This window comes from Aquarana catesbeiana, linkage group LG03 (assembly GCF_042186555.1).
Source record: "Aquarana catesbeiana isolate 2022-GZ linkage group LG03, ASM4218655v1, whole genome shotgun sequence".
Lineage (NCBI taxonomy): Eukaryota > Metazoa > Chordata > Amphibia > Anura > Ranidae > Aquarana > Aquarana catesbeiana.
The window spans coordinates 479239747-479263782 of record NC_133326.1 but is presented as its reverse complement, the minus strand read 5'-3'; positions in this window follow the sequence as shown (position 1 = coordinate 479263782).

The following is a 24036-nucleotide window of genomic DNA, read 5'->3' as shown; positions in this document are numbered from 1 at the left end:
GGCAACAATAAAAATATACAACTTCTTTACATAATATGCTTAGTGTATATGGTACTTAAAGCTATATTAAAGGCAGATTTTTTTTATTTTAAAAATAACATACATGTTATAGTTACCTGGTCTGTGCAGTGGTTTTGCACAGAGCAGTCCTGTTCCTCTACTTATGGGGTCTCCCACTGGCACTCCTGGCTCCTGCTGAGTGCCTTGCTATGGGGCAGCTTGATATGGGGCACCCAAGCTGGCTTGCTCCAGAGCCACCACTCTGTGTGTCCATTTACACATGGAGCATGGCTCGACCCCACCCATGCTCTATCCTTATTGAATCATTGGCTGTAATTGACAGTAGTGGGAGCCAATGGCACAAAGTCAATACTATACCAGACCATATCTTGGAGGGTCTGGTTTGGATTCCAAGGAGGGCCCAGTTAAAAAATAAATATATAAATAAATAAATAAAAAAGGTGCAGGGTCCCTCCTTAAGAATCCATATGGACACAGACAGTTGGCCCACACAGTGGGGTTCATTTACTAAAACTGGAGAGTGCAAAATCTGGTGCAGCTCTGCATGGTAACCTCTAACTTCAGCTTGTTCAATTAAGTTTTGACAAAAAACCTGGAACCTGGTTTCTGTGCAGAGCTGCACCAGATTTTTCACTCTCCAGTTCTAGTAAATCAACCCCGTGTCTTTAGTTCCTAGAACATAGGCATCCACTGACATCCTAGCAACCAACAATTTTCTGCAACAACAAAAGGTTTACTTCTGTGGGTTGGAGAACAGGCCATTTAGTTTGCGCATTCTGAAGTCTGTTCAAACCCTGGGTCACCGCAAACTTGAACCTTGTACCTATTATTAACTCGCTTTGTTAAATCAGACCAAGGATTTCTATCAGGGCTATCTAGTTTTGCGTGCTCTAGGTTGCTCTACAATAGAACTGCCAGGTCAAATAGGCACCCATGGCTGCCTGCTATTAAATGCAAGTGATAGTTCAGCGCATAATTTTTGTCAAAATGTTTGTTTTAAGCTGTCGTTTGTGACCCCTTAAAAAAAAAGGCTAGACCTGGCTGTCTCTGACATTAAAATAAACTTTTCAGAACATTTTTAATCGTGAGCACTTTTGGGTACATACTTAGTGTAAAACTAAAAGTAAAGTAAGTTAAATAATATAAAACATCCCGGACACTTGGGGCAAGTGCCCCCAATCTCCTGGCCGCAAGGAAGAAAAAAGCTAGTGTTAAAGACACTGACTGTACTCTCTTTCTACTACAAAGTATTTTACAGATCTGCTTTCAAATAGTCTGCAAAAAAACACTTTGAGTTTTTGACTTTCAGTCGTTGCCACTGACCACCACCTTTTAATAAGTCACTCATCACTGGCCACCAATGTTTTAAGGTGCAACAACCACCAATGTTTTAGGGACACTTTTGACGTGTTTTGGAATGAAAATAAAATGCAGGCCTGCAACAATGAGTTTATTGGGGCAATCTCTGAAAGTTCAGAGATTGCATTTCACTGCTTTGTATTCTTTAGAGGCAGCATGTCCTATTAACCACTGTGGACCTAAGCAATTTTTACATTTTCCCTTTTCGTCATTTCAGGACAGCCACAATAGAGAGATAGTCTCCTCCCCTTCCTCTGGAAACACTGCGCCAGCCCATAAATTCTCTCCTCCCCTGCCGGACCTCAGTTATTAGTGTTTCCTCCGGTGGGGAGACACTGTGCAGAGGAACCAGGCTGGGTGTAGTCAGGGAGACTGTGGCCTTTCTTTTTAAAGAAACATCCCTAGGGAAGCAGGGGCTTCCAGGATAAAGAGTGGCGGAGCTTACCGCAGCTGAAGCCACCCCTTCCTTGCTGAGCGCGGCATCAGGTCGTGGGGAACCCCTATCGCGTCCACAGGGCCGCAGCATGGAGACTGTCCGCTCTCCCTGTACTCTGTACAGGCCGCAAAATTTGGAACCAGTGGGCCGGACGACGGGTGACGTCATTTCCGGTGGGGGGGCGGACGCTTTCCCTTTGACCCGCGACTTCCGGTTCCGGGTCGCGGTGCTGATAGGGGGCCGGGCTCAGGCTGGAGTGAGTCGCTACATGTGGAGACAGTGTGAGACTCTACACAGGCAACCACCTGCAGTCATGTCTGAGGCAGATGCTGCAACTCATACGGACGCTATCTCCAGCCTTCCAAAGGTAAGAGTTCCCTGGGGAAGGGTCCTCTCTATCTAAGGATTGCTCCTCCTCATGTATGGTTCCTTACTTAGAGGGGGGGCAGACCCCCTGGGTGGTCAGGGGGTGGGGGGGTGTGCGCAGTTCCCTTAAGGTGGTTCTGGTACACTCCCAGGGTTGTTTCCACTTAAACATGCTGAATGTAATATGTGGTTTTTGTATGTAATTTCAGAAATCTACAGAAAAAACAAAGTCCACTCATGTCTCTAAAAGGAAGTGTGCCTCTTGCAGAGACAGTTTAGGGGAAGCATGGACTAAGGTTTTGTATAAAGAATGCATAGACTCCCTGGTTAAGGAAAGGGAATCTGAACAGCAGTCTGGTTTGGCAGCTTCTGTGAAGGAGCTGTCATCCACCTTTTCATCCTTTAAAACGTTTTTTGAGACGTTTCAGCTTCCCTCTAAACCCATTCAGCAGGATACAACCCCGCCTCATGCTCAGGGCTCTGCACCTGCCAGATCTTCTAATTTAGTTATGGCAGAGGAAATGTCAGGCCCTTCCGGGGTGGAGCTGAGGCAACCGGACAGTGGCATGTCTGACTCCCATGAGGAGTCAGAAGGGGAAGACCAGGACGGGGAGTCCAGGAAAATCTCCAGGTATAAATTGTCCCTGGATGAGGTGGAAGACCTCTTAGGGGCAATATATACAACCCTCGGTATACACAAGGATAAGAAACCCCTATCCCTCCATGACCTTATGTATAAGGGCTTGGGAGATCAAAAAAGAAAAGTTTTTCCAGTACATGAAGTTCTGGTGGAAACGATTAAAAAGGAGTGGCAGGATCCTGAGAGGAAACCCTTTTTTTCTAGCTCCCTTAAAAGAAGGTTCCCATTTTCAGAGGATCCAGGGTCCATTTGGAATAAAAATCCCAAATTGGACGCCGCCTTCTCTCAGGTCTCTAGACACACAGACCTGGCATTCGAGGATATGGGGGCCTTGTCGGATGTCATGGACAAGAGGATAGACTCACTTCTAAAAAAGACGTGGGATTCAACTGTGGGTAATTTAAAGCCAGAAATGGCTGTTACTGTGGTAGCCCGCAATTTAGAACATTGGCTTTTCCAGATTCAGGAGCATATTGAAGCTGGCACAGCCAAGGAAACTATCCTAGCTTAGTTCCCCACGATTCTGCGAGGAATCGCATACATTGCAGACGCCTCGGCAGTCAGTCCGTATGTCGGCCAGATCAGCGGCGCTGGCAAATTCGGCCAGAAGAGCGCTCTGGCTGAAAACTTGGCCGGGGGACACCGCCTCTAAAGTCAAATTGTGCGGGATACCCCTGACAGGTGATCTACTCTTTGGCCCTGGGTTAGAGACAGTCTTAGACCGTACAGCGGACAAAAAGAAGTCCTTTCTGCTTAAACGGAAAGCCCCAGCTCAGGCAAGAAAGGGGTTTCGTCCGAAAAAAGGCAAGGAATCTCCCAAACGAGGGAAGAAAACTTGGGGCCAAAGAGGCAAGGGCAGAGGAGGGGCGATTTTTCGCCCTCCTGAGAAAGCCCGCAAAGATCAATGACTCTCTAGGCACGGTGGGAGGAAGATTGGGGGCCTTCCTTCCACAGTGGGAGACCCTCTCACCCAATCGATTTATCCTGGGGGTCATAAGAAGGGGGTATCTCTTGGAATTCTCAAAGCCCCCCCCGCAAAGGTTCCTTGTTACGCAGCTTTCCACCTGCACAGCAAGGGCCGAAGCTTTGGTAGACGCCCTGAAGGAACTGGAGATTCAGAACGTAGTTCACAGAGTACCAAAGGGGCAGGAAGGAGAGGGGTTCTATTCCCACGTATTTGTGGTGAAAAAACCCTCAGGGAAATTCAGGTTGATTCTGAATTTAAAACCCTTAAACAGGTCAATTTGCTACAAAAGATTCCGCATGGAGTCAATTTTTACGGTCAGGGCCCTGCTGCCACACAACGGTTACATGGTGTCTCTGGACCTCAGAGACGCATATTTACACGTCCCTATCGCAGAAACCTCCCAAAAGTTTCTCCGGTTAGCAATAGACCTGAAAGGTACAATACTGCATCTACAGTTTCAAGCACTGCCTTTCGGGCTATCCTCCTTGCCCCGCATATTCACAAAGGTACTGGCAGAGGCGTTGGCCTTCCTGCGACTCCAGGGGGTGTCAGTCATAGCCTATCTGGACGACCTGCTCCTATTTGCAGTATCCCCAGAACAGTTGATCAAGGACCTCGATCTTACAAAGCGGGTACTAACAGGGTTGGGGTGGCTGCTGAACTTAGAAAAGTCCAGTCTCATTCCCTCACAGCGCATTGTGTACCTGGGACACCTGCTGGACACTACGCTTTTGAGAGTTTTCCTTCCAAGGGAAAAGATTCTAAAGCTGGACAGAGCAGTTTTCTCCCTCCAGTGCAACCATCTGGTGTCAAAAAGGTCCATAATGTCAACGTTAGGCCTTCTAACGTCTACTCTTCCAGCGGTGCAGTGGGCAGGATTACATTTTCGTCCCCTGCAGTCATATGTACTAAGAGTATGGGACCACAGTCAGAGGGATCTAGACACCTTAGTACAGGTTCCCCATCAAATAAAAAGATCTCTTTGGTGGTGGAGGAAGGAAGTGAACTTGTCACAGGGACGTCTGTGGCTTATCCCAGTCCCGCAGATCGTAACCACGGAAGCAAGTGGCAAAGGCTGGGGGGCACATTTGGGATCCCTTCTAGCGCAGGGCACATGGAAGGGCGACGAACTGCAAAGGTCTTCCAACTGGAAAGAGCTGAGGGCAGTAGGCCTAGCCCTCAGATTTTTCAAAAAGGAACTCCAGGGCCACCATGTACAGGTACGGTCGGACAACTCATCCACCGTGGCCTATATAAACAAGCAGGGAGGCACCAGGAGCGGAAGTCTGTTGGCCCTAGCAAAAGATATTCTAAGCTGGGCCGAGTCCAACACCCTCTCACTCTCAGCGGTTTTTTTGAGAGGGGAGAGGAATATAATCGCAGATTTCCTCAGCCGGAGGAGTCTAAAGGAAGGAGATTGGGCCCTCAACCAGGAGGTCTTCAATCTCATATCCAAGAAATGGGGACCCCCGGAAGTGGATCTTTTCGCTTCAAAAGACAACGCGAAAACCCCCTGGTTTTTCTCCCTAAATGCAGGGGAAGGAGCACTGGGGGTGGACGCATTGTCTCAGAATTGGCATTTCAGGACATGCTACGCCTTCCCTCCTCCGGTGCTGTTACCGGCGGTTCTGAGGAAGTTTCAACTAGAGAGCACCTCTCTCATTCTAGTAGCTCCACATTGGCCGAAAAGGGCATGGTTTTCAATCCTCAGTCAGTTAGCAGCGGAGCCGCCCCTTTTCCTTCCACCTCGAAAGGATCTTCTGTCGCAGGGTCCAGTCCTCTGCCCACAGGTGCAGCAGTGGAAATTAGTGGCCTGGCTACTGAGGAGGGTATATTAAGATCCAAGGGGTTTTCGGAGAGCTTAATCTCTACCCTCCTCAACAGTAGGAAAAAGGAGACACGTAGGATTTACAAAAAGGTCTGGCTCCTTTTCAACAAATGGTGCATAGAAAACTCCTTCTCGGTGCAGAGTCCCGTAGCTGTGTTGGAGTTTCTGCAGTGTGGAGCGGACAAGGGTTTATCTGTAGGTACCCTTAAAAGTCAGGTTTCAGCACTCAGTGCTTATCTGGAGAAGTCTCTGGCTACCAATCCATGGGTGGTCAGATTCTTTAAGGCACTGTCAAGACAGAGACCTACCAGGGGTCCTCCCTTTCCCGGGTGGGACCTATCTCTGGTTTTACAGAGCCTTACGGGAAATCCCTTTGAGCCATTGGACAAGTGCCTGTTAAGGGAGCTTACCCTAAAAACAGTATTTTTAGTAGCAGTGACAACTGCCAGGAGGGTCAGCGAAATTGAGGCGTTATCAATTAGACCTCCTTTTTGTGTTATTTTGCCAGACAGGATAGTCCTTAAGACTGATCCAGCTTTTTTGCCTAAAGTGGCGTCAGGCCTTCACAGAAGCCAGGAAATAGTCCTACCCTCGTTTTGTCCCAATCCTTCAGGTGAAAGGGAACTAAAATTTCATTTTTTAGATGTAAGGAGGTGTATCCTACAATACCTAGAGATGACTAAAACAATAAGGAAGTCTGATTCTCTATTTATTTTGTTTTCTGGGGCCAGAAAGGGTCTCAGAGCGTCCCGACGCATGATTGCCAGGTGGCTTAGATTAGCTATTGGGCAGGCATATTCTTTAGCAGGGAAGGAGATCCCTAGAGGCATAAAGGCACACTCCACCAGAGCAGTGGCAACTTCCCAGGCAGAGAAGGCTGGAGCAACGCCAGAGCAAATATGCAAGGCAGCAACCTGGTCCAGCTACTCCACTTTCGTTAGACATTACAGAGTGGACTTGGTGGCGGCAGGTGAGCAGGCTTTTGGGCGAAAAGTTCTGCAAGCTGTAGTCCCACCCTAATTGGTAAGTGCTCGATTATCCTCTCTATTGTGGCTGTCCTGAAATGACGAAAAGGGAAAATTAAAGTTACGTACCGGTAACGTCTTTTCCTGTAGTCTTTCAGGACAGCCCTAGTTACCCACCCTAAGCTTGGGGGGGTCTTATTAAAGACCAGAACGCAATATGGTAATGATATTGATTGGTATGTTATTAATGTGTTCTTGTGTCTCCCCAGCTGGCCGGAGGTACTCTTGAAAGAACTGAGGTCCGGCAGGGGAGGACAGAATTTATGGGCTGGCGCAGTGTTTCCAGAGGAAGGGGAGGAGACTATCTCTCTATTGTGGCTGTCCTGAAAGACTACAGGAAAAGACGTTACCGGTACATCACATCTGTGGGTCAATATTGATCTATAGCTGAACTCATACATCTCAAATTTTCAACTTCCATTCCTTTTCCATACCACCCGCTGTAATACAGTTACCATCCTAAAAGGTTAGGCTGAAGAAGAAGTGACATGCTTTAAAATGCGTTCTTATCTCCCAGCGCACTCCCAGCGGGGTCAGGCATTCTCTCCATCCAGGCTCGGGCTTCCATTCCTGGTCAGGTTGTCTCTCTGCAGCAGTGGCCTCTTCTCCCCCTGCTCACGGCCAAAGCAGGGAAATTCCACAGCAGCTCAGGGCTCCAGAAGCAGCAGCCTTGACTTTTACTGCTTTGCACAAGCTCCCCTTTTGAAAAAGGGGGGGGTTTTAGTCATTCATAAATATTGTTTACCTTGTTTACTACACTACGGAGGTAGCGCTTGCCCTTTTCCTTTTTGTTTTCGTCCTAAAAAGTGGCAACACTGATTTAGAAAAAAATACCACTCATTTAGAAACCAAAGACCCCTATATTACAGGTAGTGATGGGGCGAACACCCTCCAGTTCAGTTCAAACTCCCCAGCAGGGAAAAAGTTCGGACCCGAGCTGCAAACTCTATTAAAGTCTATGGGAGCCAAATATAAAAAATTAAAAGTCCCTATTTTGAAGCCTTATCTGCAAGTTATTGGCCAATAAAATGGTATGGGGGTCCGGGTACTGCCCTAGGGAACATGTATTAATACAAAAAAAGATTGTTTTTACAGGAGCAGTGATTTTAATGATGCTTAACCACTTCAGCCCCGGAAGATTTGGCTGCTCAATGAGCAGAGCACTTTTTACAATTTGGCACTGTGCTGTTTTAACCGGTAATTGCGCGGTCATGCAATGCTGTACCCAAACTAAATTTGCGTCCTTTTTTTCCCACATATAGAGTTCTCTTTTGATGGTATTTTTTTGCCCCTGCAATTGTTATTTTTTGCGATATAAGTAGAAAAAGACCGAAAAATTTGATTTTCTGGAATTTACGCAGCTTTTAGTTTATGACTGCCTCATTTCTTGAGGTGCTAAAATGGCAGGGCAGTACAAAACCCCACCAAATGACCCAATTTTGGAAAGTAGACACCCCAAGGAAATTGCTGAGAGGCATGTTGAGCCCATTGAATTTTTTATGTTTTATTTTTTTTGTCACAAGTGATTGAAAAATGACAAAAAATAAAATAAAAATTACACAAAGTTGTCACTAAATGATATATTGCTCACACATGGCATGGTTATATGTGGAATTACACCCCAAAATACATTCTGCTGCTTCTCCTGAGTATGGGGATACCACATGTGTAAGACTTGTTGGAAGCCTATCCTGTACAGGGCCCCGAAAACCAATCACCGCCTTCAGGATTTCTAAGGGCTACATTTTTTATTTCACTCCTCACTACCTATCACAGTTTCGGAGGCCATGAAATGCCCAGATAGCACAACCCCCCCCCCCCCCCAAAATGACCCCATTTTGGAAATTAGACACCCCAAGCTATTTTCTGAGAGGCATGTTGAGTCCATGGAATACACAAGTTGCTGGAAACAAACCTTTTTTTTTTTTTTTTTTTTTTTTTGCACAAAGTTGTCACTAAATGATATATTGCTCAAACATGCCATGGGCATATGTGAAATTACACCCCAAAATACATTCTGCTGCTTCTCCTGAGTACAGGGATACCACATGTGTGAGACTTTTTGGGAGCCTAGCCGTGCACAGGACCCCGAAAACCAATCACCACCTTCAGGCTTTCTAAGGGCGTAAAATGGTGATTTCCCTTCCTCACTACCTATCACAGTTTTGGAGGCCATGAAATGTCAATATAGCACAAAACCTTCCATTTTGGAAAGAAACACTTCAAGCTATTTGCTGAGAGGCATGTTGAGTCCATGGAATATTTTATATTTTGCCACAAGTGTCGAGAAAATTAATAATTTTTTTATTTTTTTATTTTTTACATAAAGTTGTCACTGAATGATATATTGTTCAAACATGGCATGGTTATATGTGGAATTACACCCCAAAATACATTCTGATGCTTCTCTTCAGTATTGGGATATCACATGTGTGGGACTTTTTGGCAGTCTAACTGCGTACAGGACCCCGAAAACCAATCACTGCCTTCAGGCTTTCTAAGAGCGTAAATTTTTGATTTCACTCCTCACTGCCTATCACAGTTTTGGAGGCCGTGAAATGCCCAGATAGCACAACCCCCTGCCCCCCCCCCCCCAAATGACCCCATTTTGGAAAGTAGACACCCCAAGCTATTTACTGAGAGGTATGTTGAGTATTTTGTAGATGTCACTTTTTGTCACAAAGTTTTGAAAATTGAAAAAAGAAAAAAATATACATTTTTCTTTTCTTTCTTCATTTTCAAAAACAAATGGGAGCTGCAAAATACTCACCATGCCTCTTAGCAAATACCTTGGGGTGTCTACTTTCCAAAATGGGGTCATTTGGGGGGGTGTACTATCTGAACATTTCAGGGCCTCCGTAACTGTGATAGGTAGTGAGGAGTAAAAATCACAATTTTAAAACTTTAGAAAGCCTGAAGGCAGTGCTTGGTTTTCGAGGTCCTGTACGCGGCTAGGCTCGCAAAAAGTCTCATAAATGTGGTATCCCCATACTTAGGAGAAGCAGAAGAATACATTTTGGGGAATAATTCCACATATAACCATGCCATGTTTGGACAATATATCATTTAGTGACAACTTTGTGTAAAAAAATAAAATAAAATAAAAAAATGTTACATTTCCCGAAACTTGTGGCAAAATATAAAATATTCCATGGACACAAAATGCCTCTCAGCAAATAGCTTGCAGTGTCTACTTTCCAAAATGGGGTCATTTGTGGGGATTTTGTGCTTTCTTATCTATCTTATTCCACTATGTTTTTATTAATTTTCAAAGTTTTTCACAAACAACAAGCAAACTATACAAAAACCAATACAATCATCCTGAATGCATATTGATAGCTGAGATGTTCATTCATTTTATAATTACTAACTTATAGAATAACACATCTCTCTAAAAACCCTCCTCTCTGTTCAGAGCGGAGAAAAGATAAAAAGGGGGGGGGGGGGACCCGGGGAAAAAACATATATAATGGTGTCTCACATTAATACAGTTATAGGTTCTTTCTTCAACTTTTTACAGGTTTGAAACAAACAAAGATAGAATATGTATGTTCCAATAAAAATGATCTTAGTAATTAAAACATTTTAGGAACTTTGATGAATCTTTAAATATTATCCAGGTCTGCCTCACCCCATTAAACTTCTGTATAGTATCATTATTTTCAGCTACCAGTATCTCCATATTCATAATACCATTAAGAGTCTCAATCCACTCCGGAATTGAAGGAGCAGTAGAAGTTTTCCAGTATCTTGGTATCAATTGTCTAATTGCTGAGAAAAAAAAACAAAGAAGAGATTTTTTCAATTTAGATAGTGATCGAGGTAAAAAAGAAAAGAGAGCTAATTCTATTGAGTTGTTGATTGGTTCAATATTATATAAGCTGATTACTTGATCCCATAATTTATAAATAGGGGGACAAGCCCACCAGAGATAAGATAAGTTACCTATGGTGACATTGCAATGCCAGCATATATCTGATTGTGATGGAAAAATTAGATTTAAATTAACTGGAGTACGATACCATCTAGATAGCAGTTTGAAATTGCGCTCTTGGGTGTCGCAAGCTGTTGAAAATTTATGGGTATTGATAAAAATTTGATCCCAATCTTGCTCTCATATTAATCTATTTAGCTCCATCTCCCATTTGACCGTATATGATGGTAAACCAGGTGAATTAAAGATAGATAATAACATATATATCTTAGATATAGTGTGTGTTGGTGGTTCCAAAGATATATATAGCTGCTCAAAATCTGTAAGCGGTCGATGGATAGAGTGTTTCGGGGTCAAAGAGGAGTAAAAGCTCTGCAATTGCAGATAAACAAACCAAATACCTTTTTTCTGATCATGTAGAGCTTGAAAATTTACAAATGGCATAAATGTACCTTCCAAAATCATATGCCTAATCTGAGGCCAATAGAATGTGTCCCAGGTTAGAATAGCATTTGAATGAACACCAATAGATAGAGAAGGATTGTCTATTAAAGAAGTGAGTGGAGCTGGGATAGAAGATAAAGATAATAATTTTAAATAATAATGCCAATACTCCAAAACCGTATAAGTAAGCCAAGGCCAAGAAGACCGCGCTCCTATATCTTTAAAACAGAGCCACAAAGCAGCTTTAGGATTTAATGGGGAAGAAACAATTTCCAATTGAACCCATTGTTTATCATCGGGGTGATGGAACCAATCTAGAATACGAGAGAATATAGCTGCTTTATAATAACACTCAAAATCTGGCAAAGCTGCTCCTCCACGACTTTTTGATCGGCAAAGTGTTTTCCAGTTAATTCAAGGTTTAGTATTTTTCCAAACAAATTGCAATAGCAAACTGATTTTGTGCTATCTTGACATTTCATGGCGTCCGAAACTGTGATAGGTAGTGATGAAGTGAAATCACCATTTTACGTCCTTAGAAAGCCTTAAAGGCGGTTATTGGTTTTCTGGGTCATGTACACGGCTAGGGTCCCAAAAAGTCTCAAACATGTGGTATCCCCGTGCTCAGGAGAAGCAGCAGAATGTATTTTGGGGTGAAATTTCACATATGCCCATGGCATGTTTGAGCAATATATAATTTAGTAACAACTTTGTGCAAAAAAAAAAGTTTGTAATTTTACCAAAACTTGTGGCAAGATAAAAAATATTCCATGGACTCAACATGCCTATCAGCAAATAGCTAGGGGTGTCTACTTTCCAAAAAAGTCGTCATTTGGGGAGGTTTTGAACTGTCCTGGCATTTTATGCACAACATTAGAAGCTTATGTCACCCACTCTTCTAACCACTTGAAGACCTTTCTGACACTTTTTGTTGACTTTTTGTTGACATGAAAAAATATTTTTTTTTGCTAGAAAATTACTTTTGAACCACCAAACATTATATATTTTTTAAAACAAATGCCCTACAGATTTAAATGGTGGGTGTTGCAATTTTTTTCTTCACACAGTATTTGCACAGCGATTTTTCAAACACAATTTTTTTGGAAAAAAACACTTTTTTGAATTTTAGTGCACTAAAACACACTATATTGCCAAATAAAAAAAGATGATCTTATGCCGAGTACATGGATACCAAACACGGCATGCTTTAAAATTGAGCACAAACGTGCAGCGGCGACAAACTACATACATTTTTAAAAGCCTTTAAAAGCCTTTACAGGTTACCACTTTAGATTACAGAGGAGGTCTACTGCTAAAATTACTGCCCTCAATCTGACGTTTGCAGTGATACCTCACATGCATGGTGAAAATGCTGTTTACATATGACACCAGACCGACACTTGCGTTCACCTTTGCGCGTGAGCACAGGGGGACAGGGGTGTTTTTTTTTTTTATTATTTATTTTGCTTTTTTATTTTATTTTTAAACTGTTCCTTTCATTTTTTTTTGTTATTGTTGTCTCAGGAAATGTAAATATCCCCTATGATAGCAATAAGTAGTGACAGGTCCTCTTTTTTGAAAAAATTGGGATCTATTAGATCTCACCTCTGCCCTCAAAGCATCTGACCACACCAAGATCAGTGTGATAAAATGCTTTCCCAATTTCCCACTGGCGCTGTTTATATCAGGGGAAACCAAAGTCATGAAATGCTCATAGCTTCCAGTTTCTTAGGCCATAGAGATGATTGGAGCCATTCTGGTCTCCGATCAGCTCTATGGTCAGCTGGCGGAACCACCGGCTGCATTCTCAGGTTCCCTGGTGGGACAGGAGAGCCCGGGAAAACCATGGAAGACAGCGGGAGGGGGGGCGTTCCCTCCCACTGCTTGTAAAAGCAGTCTAGAGGCTAATTAGCCGCTAGGATTGCTTTTACATGAAAGCCAACTGCTGGCTGAAAAAAATGATACCAAGATGATACCTAAACCTGCAGGCATCATTCTGGTATAACCATTTAAAATCCAGCAACATACCAGTATGTCGCTGGTCCTTGTTGGGCATATATTGTACTGTTCTTTTTTTCATGCAGCCTGTGGGCAAAAAAAAAGAGATTGATGGTGGTATGCCCACCATTACAATACCGCCCTTCATTCACCCACTTCTAATGATGGGCATACATGCACCATTTTTTGTTAATTGTGGTGGGGAAATCACCTCCTACATCGCTGGAGTCACTGATTTACGTATTATGTGATCAAACGCTGTTGTTGTCAACATAAATAATTCAGTGCTGCAGCTGAATGACGTAACTGAAAAGCAAACCATGGTAACAATAAAACATTAACTCAATAAAACAACTTATTTTTTTATTGCAATCTGTGCCTAAAAAAATATATGCCAAAGCATGAGGGCGATCCGCCCCTAATGTTAGGAGCAAATCGCCCCTCCACCCCTGCCCCCATGCTTTGGCATATATGCTCTTTTTTTTAACTGTAGTGGCGAAATCACCTCCTACAGCGCTGGAGTCACGGCTTTATGTATTGTGGGAGCAAACGCTGTTGCTGTCAGATTAGGTAAACCTGTGCTGCCACTGACTGTACATGGAGGTGTTTATTTTTTTTTTTTTTTTTGTGCTAAAATAAACACACACATTTTTTTTTTCACATGCACAATTACATAATTATGAATTTTAATGACTATCAACACGAATTAGAATAAGGGGGAACCCATTTATAATTTATTTTAAATACACTTTATAATCATATTTAAACACGACTGTACATGGGGGGGGGGTTATGTTCTTTTTTTTCTATTGCAAATTGCATAATTATGAATTTTAGTGATTAATGACATGAATTAGAACAAGGGGGGAATTTATTTACAAATTTATTTTTAATACACTTTATAATCATATTTGGGCACGATTGTACACCGTGGTTTTTTGTTTGTTTTTTTTGTTTTTGTTTTTTTTATTTAATTTTTATTTTTATATTTTTATTTTTTTTTGCACAAATTATATATTTTAAGTGATTAATGACACAAATTAGAATAAGGGGGAATTTATTTACAATTTTATCTTTAATACACTTTATAATCATATTTAAGCACGAATGTACATGGGTTTTTGTTTTTTTTTGTTTTCTCTTCTCTCTCTCTCTCTCTCTCCCCCCATCGCCCCCCCCCTTTTTTTTTTTTTTCTTCTTCTCTCTTCGTGTATTTAAATTTCAATTGTTGGGATAGGGGGGAAAATTGTGGTAGGTGTGGAAGGATGTAATGTGTAGTTTAAAAATAAACCCCGCCACAACAGTGGATACAATCAAAGACACTACAATGACAGACCATATAATGAAAGCCCGTTCAGAGATAATAGAGAAATACCGTATCACAATCAACAAGGTAGATACGAAAGAAGCCCAATACCTACATACAACAGGTTTGAACCGATCAGAAATTATAATGACTCCAACCCATACTCTCGCCAATACCCTTATGAACGGGAAACACATGGCAATAGTTTTTTAGATCGAGGCCGGAGAGAAACACCACCGAGGAGGAAACAGGATTATGCACACCAATCCCCAAGAAGATACCCACAGGAACCGCAACACTCCCCAAAGAAATGACAACAGGAAGAAAGGAGAAGAACCCCAGAACCAAGAGGGGATGTCGAGTGGGAAAGAGATTCAAAAAGAAAAAGGGAATAGTGGGAGAAGGAATTTTTAATTTGAGTGGACAAACTTTGACCACTGAGGAATTGGCCGTATTGGACAAAGGTCTAAAATATGCCCCCACAAAAATTTGGACAAATTTGCAACATATATAGGAATAAGGAAATACGTGAGAAAAGTTAATATCAAAAAAGTGATTTTAAGCGACCCTCAAGCTAGACGGACGATAACTCCACAAGAAGTACAACGAGTTGAACATAGCGGACTGCGAAACAAGTCTCTCTTTAACCCGCAAATACACGACAACCAGCATATCGAAGTATTCAAAAACTTAGTATTAAAGGACTTGGACCAATTAAAGATTAAGAAGATTAATGACCCGATACACATTAAGAAAGGGATACGCTCCTTAATTAATAGAAAAGACCTGGTAATAAGACCGGCAGATAAAGGAGGAGGTGTGGTCATTCAAAATAAAACGGATTGTCTAGCAGAAATCAAATGCCAACTGGAAGACACCACTACATATCAAAAATTACTTGGTAACCCTTCTAGTAAATGTAAAAAGGAATTAGAAAAAGTAGTGCACTTAGGTACAAAAAAAGACATACTAGATGTGAAAGAAGCAAGATATCTAGTCCCTGATTCACATAGGATTCCAGTACTGTACACAGTCCCGAAGATACATAAGAGCCTTCAGAACCCTCCGGGAAGACCCATAGTTAATGGGATCAATTCCCTAACAGCAAGAATTGGCCAGTATATTGACTATTTCATCCAACCTGCTATTCGTAAAACAACGTCGTATATAAGAGACACAAAACATGTTCTACAACTACTAGAAGATATACCAGTCCTGGAAGGAAGAACCCTAATGGCCACCGTAGATGTCTCATCCCTCTACACGATTATCCAACATCACCATGTGTGTGAAGCGACTAAATGGGCTCTGAGAAAATTTAGTACATTAAAATGTACACAAAGAAAGTTCTTAATCAAATGTCTAGAGTTCTCATTAAAAAATAATTACTTCTGGCATGACCAAAATTATTATAAGCAAATAACTGGGATTGCCATGGGTGCAAAATTTGCGCCGAGTGTGGCCAATGCCTTTATGGCACAATGGGAGGAGGAAGCTGTGTATAAACACCAACCTTACGAACTAGGACTGTACAAAAGGTTCATCGATGATATTATTATCATATGGAATGGAAGTAGAGAGTCGCTGGAACAATTCTTATGTAACTTAAACAATAATGATAGAAACATACAGCTGACCTGGAACATAGATGCTAAAAAAATAGAATTTCTCGATTTAGAAATTACTATTGAAGAAAATTTATTAATAACTAAAACCCATTTTAAGGAAGTGTCAAGAAACAGCTACCTACCCATAACAAGCTGCCACCACAAACCTTGGCTATATAACATTCCGAGAGGCCAACTCGTAAGAATCAGATGCAATTGCACTAAAGATATAGACTTCGAGGTCCAGGCCAACCTGATTGGAAAGAGATTTGTTAATAAAGGGTATGAAGAAGCACAAATTAAAAGAGACATCCAATTGATCCAAACAATGAATAGGAAACAAATGATTCACACACCTAAGAAAGCACAACCATTTCCAGAAGCACCAAGTTTAATTCTGGATTTTAATGTCCAATCTAAAGACATAGAAAAGATAATTCGGAGATACTGGCACATTTTAAAGGAAGACAAACACCTACAAAAAATATTACCAGAGAAACCACCGATTATTTACAAACGAGCCCCCACTCTGAGGGACATCATTGTTAAAAATGTGGTCGAACCACCACCTAAAAACAAATTTTCATTCTTCAATGGCAAAGGGTTCTATCCCTGCAAATACTGTTATGCATGTACACATGCAAAAAAATTTCAAGGGAAAAGACACGAGTTTAAGGCAACTAGCACAGGAAACACTTACCCAATAAAAGATTTTATTAATTGCCATACAGAAGGGGTAGTGTACATTTTACAATGCTCCTGTAATTTACAGTATGTAGGGAGGACCAAGAGAGCACTAAAAATTAGAATCAAAGAACACATTGAAAATATCATAAAAGGATACCCAAAACATAATGTATCCAAGCCCTTTTCTCTGGTACATAACAAAGACCCCACAGAACTGTTATTTTGGGGCATTGGGAAATACAACAGGTCATGGAGAGGGGACCACAAAATTAGAACACTCAGTCAGAATGAGTCCAAGTGGATACACAAAATTAAGACACTAGCACCTGGAGGGTTAAATATAGAATTCGACTTAAACTGCTTTATAAGTGATTTTTAGTTACTCTTTATCTTTACTCATGTAAACCCAGTATATCACTTCCGGTGTGCATAATGATACTAATATTTTACTGATTCTCATTACCAACGATTTAATTCCAATATGAACTTTGGTTTTTTTTTTTTATATATCATTATAATATATAAAATATTGTATATATACATATTTTCCGATTTTTAACTTTTTACTTCCATTTTATTTTTTACATTAAAAATTATTTTTAACTGATTTTAATTCTTAGCCGCCTTTTTAGCGTTTTTTAACCCATTTAGTGAGCCACATCACGGGGTGTATACATGTGTAATATGTATTTTACAAGTATCAGTATACTAACTATAGAAGAACCAATACATATGACCGGAGGTAGAGCGATTTATTCGGTAAACACCGCTATTACCAACATAGATATCTCTAAATTTAAACATCCTTGCTGACCCCTTTTTTTATGTTTTTGTATGAATACAAGGAAACTTTATTTACAAAGTATCAGCGAGTCCATCCCCCATATGATGGCCGCTAGACTGGTACACATTTGGTCCACAACAAAATGGCGATAAGGACACTTCCTGTCCCTACTATATAAATACGCAATGGCAACAGCCAATCCGGTACCCTGAAGAAGTCATGTGATATGACGTAACGCGTAGGACGGACATAACCGGATAATTACTAGTGCGGACTGGAAGTGACGTAGCGGGGATTGAAATCACGCTGTTTACACCGCTGTTTCAACGCTACTGCATTTATTTTTATGTAAGCAAATATTTTTTAATAAAATCCGTTGGGTATAACGTTATTACCCTATTGGAGTGCCCTCCTTCTGATTATCCCCTATATGTGGAGTCCATATACCGGAGGGAGCGCTGTCTCCCCATAGACGCATCGGAACAACAACACCGATCGGACCGGAACGAGCACAGCCCTGAATGGTTACATAAAGGCACTTTTATTGTGTCAACAAGGTGAGAGTTCTGGGAGCCCTTAGTGGGTATCTAATACCACGAAAGTCACCAGATCTCCTATCAACGCACCTGCACTTTTTTGATATAACATTTCACATATTTTTATTATGTATTTATTTATTTCACTTGATTGATCGGCACTGGAGTCACATTTTATTTACCTATGGCCTATTATATACATAATCACTGCTAGTAATGGTGTATTTATAATTTTAGTATATTATCACCTAATGTATTTATTCTTTGATCGTTTACGAATTAATCAATTTATTTAGAAGTTTTGTGCTAAATCACAGACACAGTTGATCTGGATTGTGTTATTTTTAATTCATAGATAGTGAGTGGTGTTCACTAATGTTTGATTTTGCAGCATCACATACATAATTGTTACACGTTTTTCACTTTAGTAGCGCAGAAGTCTATCTTAGGATATTTCACAATAATGTGTAGTTTGTTCTTTGGATTGAACATAGGGGTATAGTATGTTGTATAATTGGTGTATATATAAATGGAATAAAATAATAAAATTTTGATTATTAAAAAAAAAACTCAATAAAACAACTTATTTTATTATCTGTGCCTAAAAAATATATGCCAAAGCATTAGGGCGATCCGCCCCTAAATGTTAGGAGCAAATCGCCCCTCCACCCCTGCCCCCATGCTTTGTCATATATGCTCTTTTTTTTAACTGTAGTGGCGAAATCACCTCCTACAGCGCTGGAGTCACGGCTTTATGTATTGTGGGAGCAAACGCTGTTGCTGTCAGATTAAATAAACCTGTGCTGCCACTGAATGGTATACCTGCTAAGCAAATGATGGTTAACAGTAAAAAAAGTAACTTTAAACATTAAAACATTAAGACATACCATACCTGCAACGCAAATACAATAAAACACAGTAAAAATAAAACATTACAGTTCTAAAATACAGTAACAATAGGGAACAATAGATATAGAACAATATAGAGCGGACAATAGAGAGCAAACGTAAGAGAGAGAAGAAAAATAAAATAACAACTCTTTTTATTTCTTATTTTTTGTGTTTTTGTGTGTGTGTGTGTGTGTGTGTGTGTGTGTGTGTGTTTTTTTTGCATTTTTATAAACTGTAACTGTAAACATTCCATTGTAGGGTCTCTCAAAATGTGATGGCCATCTCATCTTTCAAGACCCTGTGTAAGTGTGCCCTAGGACTGTGCAATGCTGTACCCTATGTTAATACTCCTCTAGTGTGTGGTATGTTTAAAACAGTCACAGATGCAGAGACTAGGTTGGTCAGGACAAGAGGGACAATAAAAGCAGGTGTCATGCTTATATCCGTGTTTTCTGCAGACACAACATCTTCTTTGGGGGTTTCTTTGGGTAGGGGTACCAGGGAGGACATATGGAAAATGCCTCTCATGCAGCCGGCTCACTGCATCTGCGTTGGGAAGGTGGGCCACAGCACCACCTGGAAACAGAAGGGCTGTAAAGATCTCTTCCTGGAATTTTAGGAAGGATCCAGTTTGTCCTGAAGCTTTGTATAGCACAAAGGCATTCAACAGAGGCAATTGGAATAAATATACAGACATTTTTTATACCAGCATATGGCCTTACGGCAATTAGGTACGGCGCCAACAAATGGTCGTTGAGGTCCAACCCTCCCATGTTAAGGTTGTATTCATGAACAAAGAGAGGAGTTTCTCCACAACACCATTCACCATAGAAATTTGAACTGTCGTATCTGCACGAAGGGAGGACAGAACGAAAACATTCAGTGTATCCCTCCACTTTACTGCTAACAAGTTATTACATTTCAAGCAGGCTCTCTCCACCCATCTAAGTCGAGATTCTACAAGCCATTGGGGGAAGCCCCGGCGATTAGATTGCACGGTGCCACATGCACCAATTCTACAATCAAAAAGGTGACTAAAAAGTGGCACAAGTTTGTCATAATTGTCAATGTACAAGTGGTACCCATTTCCCAATAAGGGTGACACCAAGTCCCACACAATCTTACCAGCGCTCCCTATGTAGTCTGGGCATTTCTCTGGCTCCATGTGACTATCTTTTCCATCATAAACCATAAAACTATATGTATAGCTTGTTGCCCTGTCACAGAGCTTATACACCTTGACCCCATATCTGGCACGCTTGCTGGGAAGATACTGTTTGATAGACAAGCGGCCAGAAAACTTAATCAGGGACTCATCAACGCAGACAACTTGATTGGGAGTAAACAAGGCTGCAAACTGCTGGTTGAAGTAGTTTACGAGGGGCCAAATTTTGTGGAGCCGATCGTATCCAGGGTCACCCCGAGCACAACAGAGTTCATTGTCATTGAAATGCATGAACCGCAATATCTGCTCGTATCGTGTCCTGTCATGGAGGCAAAGAACATGGACATATGGTGTTTTGTGTCAGTGGACCAATATGATCGCAACTCACTTTATTTAACTACGCCCATGAGGAGGGATAGGCCCAGGAAGCTCTATCTTAAATTCGGAGACCGTAACAGGTCTCCAATCTCTGGCAAGGGGCAACTGGGGATTAGCGGCAATGAATTGACCAGCATACAAATTGCTTTGGTCCACAACAGATCTATAGAGACCTTCCATGAAAAGCAGAAAAAAAAAAAATCAAGTGATGTAAAATCAACTGTTTCCACCTAAATTCCGAGTTGGCCAGTGAATGGGGGAAGTACAGGTGCTGCAGAAGTGGTGGGCTCCCAATTCCGATTGGCAAATGCAGCAGGAAAGGCACTATAGGCTTGACGGGCCTGTCTTCGACTTCTTGGTGGCTGCGGGACACTAGTTGTGCTAGCCACCTCACCAGCTTGAACTGCACTTATGGGACCCACCACATCACCAAGAGTTACTGCAGTGCTGGATGTACGACCAGGATGTACTAGGCCGCTGGTGCTTGCCAGTTCACCAGAAGGATGAGTGGCACTAGTACTGGCTCTCTGCTCCATATGAGAGCCCTGCAGTTCTTGCACCTGAACAACAGAAGAAGAATGGGGTCGGGTACACCAGAACCTTGGCAGGGACCACTACTGGTCGTCAGAGCTATCTGTCAGGGTGCCGCTGCTGTCTACTGGTTTATATTCTGAGCCAGAATCGGACAGATGTGTGACTTCCTCTTCACTCTCATCTGTCAGGCTCAGAAACGTGTAAGCCTCTTCACTAGTGTACCTTCGATTGGACATTTTGGCCTCTAAATTTACTGGTACATTAGTGAGACTGACAGGAAAAAGAACACCTTACTGTCAGTGACTGCTTCAAATGCTACCAAAAAAACTGTTAGTGTTCGCAGGGATCAGGCCTGACTCTGCAAATGCTGCAGTTATGTGTTTAGTGTTTTGTAAGTGACAGTGATCGATTGATACTGCACTTTGGTGTGCTGGGCGGAGGGACTAAACACAGGTGCTAGCAGGTATCTGGGCTGATCCCGTTTTTGGGAACCCTAAACTACTGAGGACTCTAGTATACTGTAGATCTGATCAGATTAGATATTGATCCGTTCAGACACTATACTACTAAGGGAGGTGTATGGTGCGTGCGTGGGTGTTAGCGCTACTGGTACTAATATGACACTGCCTAGGGCGACGCAGATCCTAATTGACGCTAAAACCTAACTAATATCACCTGCCAGGTGATCAGGGGGTTAAACCTCTTATTAGGTAATATATGGCGGGTGCCCTGATGCTATAAAAATAACTAACTGACCAGCATCACCCGTGACACTAATACGGTGATCACTGGTGACAGGGGGTGATCAAGGGGTTAAACCTTTATTGGGGAGTTGGGGGGTCCCTAGACCCATCTGGGGCTACTATTAAGTACCCTAACACTGATTAGGGTCACAAATGACACTAGTACAGTGATCAAAGAAAAATATGAACACTGCACTGGGTGACACAGTGACAGGGAGTGAAGGGGTTAACTGTGGGGGGGGGGGCGATCGGGGTGGGGGTGAAATATGTGCCTATGTGTACTGTGTCAGTGTAGTGTTGGTGCATATCACATTCGTATGTCCTCTCTCTGGAACGGAAAAGAATTCCAGGGAGGGAAATTACATCACTTCCCTGTCTGTGTTTACCCTTACACAGGCAGGGGAGGATTTCATTTGTCAGGAACAATCAGCAGGTCCAGGCCAGAAATCATTGTCCTGGGCCTGGAGACTAATCGGTTCTGAAGCCTAGGGGGCCGCTCTCCCGACGTAAGGTAACATCGATTTGCCCAGCTGAGCCAACATGCAGCAGTAAAACTGCGGCGGCTGGTCCGGAAGTGGTTAAAGTGAAGCAATAAAAATGAAAAATTCCTTTAAATATAGTTCCTTGGGTGTGCCCTTAGTCTGCCTGTAAAGTGGTGAATCTGTACCGTGTATAGACCCTGCTACACCAAAACTGACATTTGTAAAGAAAAAGAAAAGATATTTAAATTGATTATGGCGGCTCCAAGTTATTGCCGCCAATAGAAAAAAAATGAAAAAAACAGCGTGGGGTCACCCCTCCCCAAAATCCATACCCAGACTCTTATCCGAGCATATCCAAGTGAGCATACCCATCCTGAACCATCCCAGGCCACATGCCCTCAACATGGGGGTGCTTTTTGGGTGAGGGGGCAGTTGGGGACAAAGGCCTCTTCCTGACAACCCTGGGTGGTGATTGGGGGGGGTCTACTTATAAGAATCTGGAAGCCCCCTTTAACAAGGGGGTCCCCCAATCAGATCAGTGTATACAATACCTATGGTATGTGCCTCCAAAGAGCATCTAGAGCATCACCACCCTACCTTGTTAGTGTGTCCTATGCACAAACGATTCCCGTCATTCATGTGGTCCTCTGGAGCAGCGGCACCTGCATCTTGCAGACACACTACTTGTGACTCTATGTGGATGCCCATATGCGTGGTCACGCCCAGCGTGGTCACGTTTCTCCGTGTCATCGCAAATGTAATGACGTGTGGTAGAGGGTGTGCCAAAGTGCAGAGTGTAGAGGGTTGGGGGTGTGTGCCCATTCGATTACCTCATTGCAGCCGCATCGGCACATGATGAGGAGCAGAGTGACATCTGGTTAGCTAATCGCTATCCTTAGAGGCCACATAGGGATCCCCAGAGCTACGAGTGCACGGCTCCCACCCATGCCGGGAGTGGAAGGATGTCATGTAAATGCATAGAGAAGGAGCAATGCCCAAGTGAATGGGCATGCCTGGTGAGTGGTGACCTGCAATGCCGCATAAGTAGGCTGCCCATCAATGATGGTAGGCCTTTGTGCGCCGAGTGGGGGTATGACGGGCCAAAGGAGGAAACACCAAGCCAAAAACTTGGACACCAATAGGGTCTATATGAAAGCATAAAGGCAACCGTTGCATGATATGTTTGAATAAAAGATGAAATCGTAACAATCCTGATTAGTTCTACATGTGCAGAACTGTGTGAACATCCCACCGAGCGCACAGATAATTTGAACGGGCGATGTTTGGGACGAATTTATGCTAATCCTTACTTAGGTCCGGAAGGCTAGTAAAACATATTCGGCCTTCTACAAGAAAGGCACATCACTGACCTTTCACATTTGCTGTCCAATAAATAGTGTTTTCATTCTGCTAAATAAAAGTACGTTTTTGTTGTGAAACCTTGTCATATAGAAATCTAAATGAACCTAGGATAACAGGCTTTATAAAATACTTTAGCATTATAATATACTCTAGCACAACCACAAGACATCCTTTTAATATATAAAAAATACACTTTAGAAATAGTAAGATATTATCAACATCATCCATATTGGCTTCATTTCCAGAATAATCTAATCAGAAATATCAACAGGCAGCACAGACTTTGATCATGCAGAGTATCTGGACTGTATGACAATCCAATATTGATTGCTGGTCACAATGTATTCTGAATATAAAATAAAGGAGAGGGGATCAAACTATGACTAATGTATAATTTCCTATGAAGTTACTATCATTTCATATAACATTTAAAGGTAAATATTTTTCAAGTGGTATGAAGTTCATTGCAAAGTTATATCATAACATTTACTTTTAAATATTCAACATTTGTAGCCACAAGAGAGATGGGATCCCTTTATATAT